Here is a 10215-nt window from a genome sequence, read left to right as displayed (position 1 = left end):
TGATAAACATTGAGGAAACAAAGCCATTCACTAGCTGCTAAAAACTTAACACCATAAATATGTGCAGATAACAGACATCATCAGTCCACTCCAACTCTGACTCCCTGGAGAATAGTTTTAAGTGCAGAAACTTGAGAGGTCTTAGATTGCCTATCTGTATTGAAGGGACTGATCTAAAATCCTTCGCAGATAATCTCTTACCACTAATTATGGGACAGGTTAGCTATGTAGGTTAAAATTGATAAAGTTTGTAGGATTTCGAGTAAAAGACTTATTAATATGGAGGTAGACTCAGCTGTAGTTAGATTGGGTGAAGACACACCATTTAATAGGAAAAAAACACAACACACACAGATCTACAATGTCCTAATCTCATAAAACTGAAGTTCTCCCTTTTGCAGAAAAATTTCTCAGCTAAAACAATGTAGGTTGGTGCAATTTGTATAAGGCATTGCTTGTTTTGTTATGGAAGGCAGTGTGGTCTAGTGAATAGGTCACTGAATGGGACTCAAATGACCTGGCTTCAATTCCTGGCTATGCTGGTAACCATAGGCAAGTCACTTAACATCCCGGTGCCTCGGTTTCCCCAGCTGTAAAACAGGGATAATGATACTGACCTCCTTTGTGAAGCCCTTTGAAATCTAAAGACAAAAAGAACTGCTAGGTAAGGGCTAGGTGTACTTATTAAATCAAGAGCTCAGCTGAATCTGCAGGGCCTCAGTACCTTTGAAAAGAAAAAATTAGTCACACAAAATTGAGACCCAGATCCTGAAAACAGTTCTGCATGTGAGTGAATATTACTTATATTCTCAGCGCACCTAGGAGTCCTAGCATAGTCTTATTGGAGCTACTGTTGTGCATAGTTACTTGAGAGTAAATATTAGCAACACAGTACAAAGCTCACTTTATATTACAACAGTGCCGTGTGAACACCTGTTCTCACTTTCAGGTGACATTGTAAATAAGAAACAGGCAGCATTATCTCCCATAAACTTGTTTGTCTTCAGGATTGGCTGAACAAGTAGTAGGACTGAGTGGACTTTTAGGCTCTAAAGTTTTACATTGATTTGTTTGAGTGCACCTATGTAAAAAAAATAATTCTACATTTGTAAGTTGCTCTTCATGATAGAGATTGCACTTCAGTACTTGGATGGGGTGAACTGAAAAATACTATCTTTTGTTTCAGTGCAAATATTTGCAATAAAAATATAAAGTGAGTACTATACACTTTGTATTGTGTTGTAACTAAAATCAATATATTTGAAAATGTAGATAAACATCCAAAAATAAATTTAAATTGGTATTCTACTACTGTTTAACTGCAATTAATCACAACTATTTTTTTCATCTCACGATTAATTGCGATAATTTTTTTTAATAGTTTGACAGTCCTAATAAACATATTGACATCTTTTGTCAAGAGCTTTGACCTCTACTAATGAAAAATGCTATATGATAATCAGGTACTATTACTTAATATTAAGCTACAATACTTGCTTATTTTTGGAGGGGGTAGATTGTTACTATCTGCAGGAGATTTAATGACATTTAAGTGTTTTCAGTGCATTGTATTTTAAACATTATATTCCAGTTTTAGTGTGTTGATATTTGATGCTGCGGTCCCAGGGCCGTCCCTAGCTATTCTGGGGCCCAAGGCAGCCCCCCCCGCATGGGGGGGGGGGCAGACCTCCATGGGGGGCTGGCTTGGGGACCAGGGGGAACCACCCCCAGCACTCATCTGCAGCGCGGCTGGGGCCAAGCCACTGCACTTCCCGCCGTCGGTGTGTGCAGGCCCGGCCCTGCTTCAGTCCTCAGGGGAGTGGGGGCGGGACTGGGGTGGAGCAGGGGCAGAAAGAGGCAGAGCTCAGGCGGAGCAGGGGTGGGGGCTTTGGGGAAGGGGTGGAGTGGGGGCAGAGCTGGGGTGGGGCAGGGGTGGGATGAGGCGGGGCTGGAACGGAGGCCATGGGGAAGAGGCGGAGCTGGGGCTGAAGCAGCTTGCAGCTGCACAGGGCACCAGGAAATTTGGTGCCCCAAATTTCCTGGTGCTCTACGCAGCTGCGTACTTTGCGTATGGGTAAGGACGGCCCTGTGCGGTCCCACACAGGGAAAACTGCCTTTGACTTTGCTGGAAGTTATGCTCTGTGTGAGGAACGCACAAAATTTGGCTGGACAGATAAAGATGCAAAGATAGGGCAGGGCCTCAATTGTCGCATTTTCTTTTTCTGATGTTACATATTTTATTCTTCCATCAACGTTTACCCAAATAGCTTTTTCCCCTTATGATGATGTATTTTCCCTTTTTCATATGAGATCATCATATACATGAATAAGCAGCAATTAAAAATAATAAATGTACATTCATTAAAATAATCAGAGTATAATCCTGTTTTCCATTAAATGGCTCATCTGGAGAGAGTCAGTCTTGTGTTTCGTTTCTGTTAGAGAGGGGTGGAGAATAGAGATGACATCTTTTGTCCCTCCTGACCTCCTCCACTTAGTCAGCTCATAAATATGGATTTAGGCCTAACATAGGAGATCAGGCACAACAGTCAGACATGAACACATGCAAATCAGCACATGGGGACTGGGAATCAGAACAAAACAAACTGTAAAATACAGAGACTTTACCAAAAACTTCGAGATACTCCAGCGTCTCATGATAATAACAGTTACATCAACTTTTAGTAGGTATGGTAAACTTTTTACTGTGAATAAAGTTACTGTAAAATAAAAGTTACACAGTACTTGAGTAAGCACAAATCTTGAGACTCTAAGCCATGAACACTGTGAGGGGAATACTAAACTGAAAAGCTAATGTACCAGAATAGAAAGACAAAATGGCGAGTGCACAAATGCAATTGGAGCCCTACAAACTATTGTAATCAAGCAGAGATGTGTGAAATGCGGTGTCAATAGCAAATACAAGCTTAGTAAGTGGTTTATAATTATACTGGGCCACGTTTGTCACTGATGTAGGCCCATTGACTTCAGCAATGTTACACTAGGTATGAAATTGGTTCACTGTTATTTCTAAACTGAAAAGTAGAAATGGTTTAATTTAGCACTTCCTTCAGAGGGAAAAAAAACCTTATGTGCTGGGACCAGTGACTTACAAACCAAGAGATTTTTACATTAGGGGCCCATTCTGTATTTCTTTGGTAGCATCCAAAGCTCATACTACTTTTACATCCAAATGAGTCATTAGCATTTACCAGGTAAATAATTTGTCAAGGCCTTATCACCACCATCTAAACCTGTAATAGCTCCACTGATGTAAAAGGCATTACTGCAGATTTATATTGATGTAACAGACATCAGAATTGGCCCATAAGCTTTTAGAGGCCCAATTCTAAATATCTAGACAATAAAGAACGTCCCTTGCAATGCATCATTTTTCCTGTTTTAAATATCCTCATTTATAAAAAAGGAAATTCATTTGTTAAAAAATATGGCATTAGGTAATGAGACAAAGTGTCCTTACAACTATTTCACATTTGGGGACAATGTAAACCTTTAAGTCAGCAGTACTGCTATGGGTACCCGCATGGCCCCACAGTATGTCAACATTTTTATGGCTGACTTAGAACAACGTTTCCTCAGCTCTCGTCCCCTAACGCCCCTACTCTACTTGTGCTACACTGATGACATCATCATCTGGACTCATTGAAAAGAAGCCCTTGAGGAATTCCACCATGATTTCAACAATTTCCATCCCACCATCAACCTCAGCCTGGACCAGTCCACACAAGAGATCCACTTCCTGGACACTACAGTGCTAATAAGCGATGGTCACATAAACACCACCCTATACCAGAAACCTACTGATCGCTATACTTACCTACATGCCTCCAACTTTCATCCAGACCACGTCACATGATCCATTGTCCATAGCCAAGCTGTAAGATACAACTGTATTTGCTCCAGTCCCTTAGACAGAGACAAACACCTACAAGATCTCTATCAAGCATTCTTAAACCTACAGTACCCACCTGCTGAAGTGAAGAAACAGATTGACAGAGCCAGAAGAGTACACAGAAGTCACCAACTACAGGACAGGCCCAAAGAAAGTAACAGAACCCCCTAGCCGTCACCTTCAGCCCCGAACTAAAACCTCTCCAGCGAATCATCAAGGATCTACAACCTATCCTGAAGGACGATCCCCCACTCTTATGGACCTTGGGAGACTGGCCAGTCCTTGCTTACAGACAGCTCTCCAACCTAAAGCAAATACTCACCAGCAACCACACACTACACAGCAAAATCACTAACCCAGGAACCTATCCTTGCAACAAAGCCTGTTACAAACTCTGTCCACATATCTATTCAAGGGACACCATCATAGGACCTAATCACATCAGCCACACCAGACAGTCTCTATGCAAAAGAATAAATGGACACAAATCAGACATCAAGAATTATAACATTCAAAAACCAGTAGGAGAACGCTTCAGCCTCCCTGGACATTCAATTACAGACCTAAAAGTCGCAATTCTTCAACAACAACAACAAAAACAGACTCCAATGAGAAACTGCAGAACTGGAATTAATTTGCAAACTGGACACCATTAAATTAGGCTTGAATAAAGACTGGGAGTGGATAGGTCATCACACAAACTAAAAATGATTTCCCCATGCTAATTTTTCCCCTGTTTCTCACACCTTCTTGTCAACTGTTTGAAATGGGCCATCCTGATTATAACTAATTTTTTTTTCTCCTGCTGATAATAGCCCACCTTAATTGATTAATCTTGTTAGAGTTGGTATGGCAACCCCCATTTTTTCATGTTCTCTGTGTGTGTATATATATCTTCCTAATGTATTTTGCATGCATGCATCTGATGAAGTAGGTTTTAGCCCACGCAAGCTTATGCCCAAATAAATTTGTTAGTCTCTAAGCTAAGGTGCCACAAGTACTTCTCGTTCTTTTTGCTGAGACAGAATATAAATTCACGTCAGAATATCAACATTAACCTCCATTATCTGGCTTTTGTTACTACGTAGCACAAATTTGAGCACAGTATCCCTTAGGCAGTGGTTGTCAACCCAGAGTACATCAACTCATTTAGATATCTGCCTAGTTTTACAGCAGGCTAGATAAAAAGCACTAGCAAAGTCAGTACAAACAAACATTTCATACAGACAATGACTTGTTTTATACTACTCTATATACTATACGCTGAAATGTAAGTACAATATTTATATTTCAAACCAATTTTATAATTATATGGTAAAAATGAGAAAGGAAGCAATTTTTCAGTGATAGTGTGCTGTGACACTTTTTGTATTTTTATGTCTGATTTGTAAGCAAGTAGTTTAAGTGAGGCGAAACTTGGGTACACAAGACAAATCAGGCTCCTGAAAGGGGTACAGTAGTCTGGAAAGGTTGAGAACCACTGCGTTAGACCCCTCCTTCTGTCCTAAGGTGAGAAGTGGCAAATCTTTTTTCCTCAACCCTTTCATGTGTCAGGCAGGCAAACTGATTTGGATTAAGTAAGAATTTGTCTGAACCTTCCTGGGCTCCTCAAACCAAACCTTCTTCAATGTCTGGAGATCGTTTCTTACCTTTCCATGGGCTTCTGCATTTCCTGGTTCTGGTGAAGGCTTTCTATTGAGGAGATCCTCCATTAAGTCGCTGCCTCCCCTTGGCTGAATCAAAGCCACAGTTTGTAATGTAGCTTGGGTCCTTTCCCAATGAAGTGTAAGATATTATTTATATTGCATAGCTCCTAGGAGCTCCAGTCGTGAACCAGGATCGCATTGTGTTAGGGGCTGTACAAATAACATTGCCTTTTGTTATCTGTTGCAATAAACAAAAAACAACAAGATGATGCATTGTGGCAACAAGAACAGTCTAGCGCAAACTGAGACTGACAGAAGTTCTTTCCTGCTCCCTGATACAAAAAGTCAATTGATCCCATTACAGGGTGACTGGCCTATTTAAGGGGAATGGGGTCAGCCATAGCTGTGCCATAATTAATTAGCTGCTTCCCAGCCTGAGGGGGTCAGGACTAAGGAGGGTCAGGTGATAGCTTAATAGACACTTAAATTGGAACCATAGAGCAGGCAGGCTTCTGTGGAAGGCCCTGAGCAAGGGTCTATAGGAGATTGTGAGGGGACTCTGGGGAAGGAGCTTGGGAGTCAGATCTCTATCCCAGAGCCAGAGAGAGAGAGACTGCAAAGTAACCCAGCAGGGACTGGAAACAGGACCCTGAGGGCTGACTGCAGAGAAGTCCCAAAGGCCAGAAGAACCTTCTGTTCATTTGGGTCCTCATTTGTTTGGACTTATTACCCCAAAAGGGGATTGAACTCAGAGTGTCCCAGCTGGAGAGTTGACCCATGTGAATCTCTGAGAGGGACAAAACCTAAGTTAAGAGAAATTGAGGCAAGGAGCACTGCCACTGTCACACTCGACCAGCAGAGGGCACTGCATGGCAGCCAGGCCCCATAATAGACCCCAAACACCCACACAGCCATCAGTCTTCAAAAACTTTCTAAAATTGGAATATTTTAATTGATCAATGCACACAAGTGTGTGAGATTGCAGGGTGGATTTTAATCACGGGGATTACAGAGTTCCCATCATATTGTCGATGTAACAGGGTGGCACTCACCTCTCACAGGTGCCCCCTTGGCTGAGTGTGTGTGCCTACACTCTCTCTAACTGTGGTAGGTCTTCCGTGACTCAGCCCTCCACCCAAGTCACATACAGTCCATATGTGTAACACACCACAAAACAATCCCCTTCTAGTGTAAACAGTCCAACAGGGACCTATCCCCGTGCCCCTTGGCTGGAATGTCTCTTCCTGGAGCCCTCCCTCAGGCTCAGTCTTTAATCCCACAGTCTTTAAACAATCCTGCCCTGGTAGGGGGCCATGCCCCTTGGGGCTCCCTTCCTGGAGGGAACGTCTTTGCCTTCTCTGGGCCTTTCTGGTCCCAACTCTCCAGGTTGGCCACTAAACAGTTCAGGTCCCTTCCAGGGGTGTATTAAAGTCCAATATCACTGACGCTCTTCGGGGTATTCAATCTCTTAACTCAGAGCCTTGGCCATTCCACCTCTAGTCAGTGGAGAGATCCGGGCTTCCCCACGACTCAGGGTCCTGACCCAAGGTCCCGACCCAGGAACCCTATGAATAGCAGCCACATGCCACTGTGTCTCTTTCAACTGCTCATAATGCTGCTATGATTCTCTGGGCAACTTCCCAATAGCCCCTTCACCTTCTTCACCCTTACCTTAGAGCTTACAGCTACCAAGTCCCAGCAACCAGCCAGGAGCTCCCTCTTCCTCTCCCAGTACCTGCCAGCAACTGCTCTGTCCAAGGCATTATAGTTCCTTCAGCCAACTAGGAACACCATCCTCACTCCTCTGACCCCCAGTAGCAACTGACTCTGCTCAATTACTGCAGCTCCTGGATTCGCTGCTTCCCTGCAGCCTGTCCCTGATTGGATGTTTCCCATGCAGCCTCTCTAGGCCACTTGAAGGACTCACCTCCACTGCTTCTTTCTGGGATAGGGTGTGGTAGGACCATGAGGACTCCAGCAGGGGGGTCTCAGGGTCTAGTACAACCTGTCACAGTTGATAACTCAAGGGTGACGCTCCACTGCCTATCCCTAGGGTTCAGCTTGCTCTGCTGAAACCTCTTGCTTCCCCCCGCCCCCCATGAAGGGGACAGAAGGTACTAAAAAGGTTTCTCGGTCTGCAGTTCAGGTCTCCCCTTTTCTCAAAGGCCAGTGGAGCACCAGCAAAATCCCAGGTGTCTTGTTTCTGGGGACTGGCCCTTTTGGTTTCTTTCCTGCACTGGACACCAGCTGCAAATTGCAACAATCTAAGTGTTCATATATCCTAATATTACATTTCTAAGTCCTTTTCCTATTTAACTTACTCTGTCTCCATGATCCTATGAGGAGGGCAAAAAAACCAACCAGGCCTCAGCCAACTTGGCCCTGACGGGGAAAAATTCCTTCTGACCCTGAAATAGAGGATCCATCAGACCCACAGCATCCTAAACACAGATAGCTACAGGGCTGGAGAGTAGGTTCAGCTAAAGTGGGGCAAGAGGCTTGGAAACCCCCATCAAGGGTTTAAATTACCTACTGTGGGAAGCAAGGAGCTAGTCGATTCCCATTGCTCTCTCTCTTGCTGGCTTATGGGCAGCAGAGTGCTAGGGGGCCCACCCTTGCGTACACTCTGCCTTTCAGTCTAAAGCTGTCTGGCACACCCCGCAGATCCAATCAAGTCTCCCGGCCACTAATCCGGGTGGGTGGCATTATAATGTTATATCTTCTAGGCTTTTGTTTGTAGAGAGGTGGGGAATAACTGAACTTTAATATGTATCTTGTGAGATTAAATGGAATCATGTATAGAATTCCCTGATTTGCTACAACTGAGTTTATTTATTTTTATTATGGTAGCTCCCAAAGATCATAGTCAGGACTGGGGCCCCACTTTAAAAACATATAGGAAGCACAACAAACAATCTGACTGGGAATCATTCCACACATGTCCGACATACAATATCCCACCATAATAACCTACTGCAAGAAATTTAAAGGTCTAATTTAAGACAAGATGCAACAATTGAGGGGAAATCAAAGGGTGTGCAGAGAGAAGAAGGGCAGCAGAAACAAGATCTCACATTCACACAGGTTAAGTATCTGCACAACTGGATGGGTCCTGAGGAGGGATATGAAGGACACATGGGTAGTGCTCTTACTGGTCAGTTCAGTGAGGTTATTCCAAGCATAGGGGGTGGTGTGGAAGGAAGTGAAGACACTTTTGTGAGAGAGATGAACAAATGGGTGGTCGAGGTTGGCCTCATTGACAGAGCAGAAAAGGGCAGGATGCCCTTGTGAGATAGGAGCAGATAAGTGAGGTGGAACAGAGTAATGAAGGGGACATGGTTAGACTGACAGGCAAGGGAGGTCATCTTGGCAGTTGGGTTTGTATGGCTTGGAAGAAAGGGCAATCTGGGTATCAGGGAGGTCAGAGAGGAAGAGGTAGCAGTAACTGAGGTCTGAACTTTAAAATGATATTTGTCTTTGTAGAACATTCCGATGCCTGACAGAGCCCTTCTCCACAGAAGTTTGGACCCATCAAACCCAGACTGTCTGCCATATATAGGGGCTAATCTGTGGCCTCTCTCATTTTATATAGTTCCAAATCCACACAGATCCATAGATGCTGAGGATCCTACCTATGTACTTCCCTCAACTCTAGCACAAACACAGAGCGAATGAGAAAAATGCCTGGAAATTCCTTACTTCAAATGTCATCATGAGGTAATCCCAAACACAGTCCCCAGTTCACATTTCAATTCAACATTCTCCATCGCCCAGAGCAACCTCCAATCCCTGGCCTTATGGGACAGTTGGTTTTCCAGTCAGCATCATCCTCTGGGTTTAGCTCTATTGCACAATGGGATAATTCTGTATGAATAATCTCACTGAAATCATTTCAGAAACATCTTACTCACAGTATCCCACCACAATAACCTACCTCTCCCCATCCAAACCCCACCCCAGACACATCTTTCCTGCTCCAGACACAAGTGTAACTGTCACTTACCCTTTAGTGTCCTTTACGCTTTCAGCATCTGCTCATGCCTCCAGGTGTACTACTATTTGCAGTGTAGGCTGATGGGCAAGGAACACTAAATAGGATTGGTTGTTCTCCTGTCACATTAGACCTAATTTTGCTGATTCTGTGCTCAGTCCTCACACGAAAGGCTTTTGACAAAATCTTTTGAAAGGCTTTTCAGCTCCTTGCTAGCTTGTCTTTAAAATGGCAGACACAGTCCTCTGGGGGGAAAAAATTGGATCCACCCCCTGGCCTCTTCACTTTTTGAACCTGCAGATGTCAATAAGTGGACCCAGGATGTGGTTATTACCGTGAGGTCTGTTACAGAGACCCTTTTCTCTGCAGGTGTTCCAGAGGCACAGCTGAAGTATGACAAAGAAGGAGCTTTGTGCCTGGCTTCCCTCTGTACCTAGAAGTTGATACAAGCAGAATTATTATGAAAAGTTATTAACTGATATTCAGTTACAGGATCATGTCCTGAATAAAGAATAAGACCCATTGCAGTAGCAAACCATATGGTCCAGGAACCTTCACGCACCTGCACAATAACAAGAAGGACTGGTTTTAAGTTGACTGTAGCCCCAGTTTGGGAACAGTAATCAGTTTATGGAATGCCATGAAGACTGGACTTGCTTCATGGC

The 10215-nt window shown here is 43.7% G+C and overlaps 1 long non-coding RNA gene across 1 annotated transcript; it reads right to left on the bottom strand.

Annotated features, from left to right (window-relative positions):
* Positions 1-5574: 5574 nt before the first annotated feature.
* LOC117879522 lies at positions 5575-9971 on the bottom strand. Its single transcript, XR_004646291.1, has 3 exons — positions 9563-9971; positions 9259-9402; positions 5575-5797 (listed from the first exon to the last, which is right to left on the bottom strand). It is a non-coding gene; the product is annotated as an uncharacterized LOC117879522 (long non-coding RNA).
* Between the last annotated feature and the right edge of the window lie 244 nt (positions 9972-10215).

Source organism: Trachemys scripta, chromosome 6 (genome assembly GCF_013100865.1).
Source record: "Trachemys scripta elegans isolate TJP31775 chromosome 6, CAS_Tse_1.0, whole genome shotgun sequence".
Lineage (NCBI taxonomy): Eukaryota > Metazoa > Chordata > Testudines > Emydidae > Trachemys > Trachemys scripta.
This window is presented reverse-complemented; position numbering and strand designations above follow the sequence as displayed.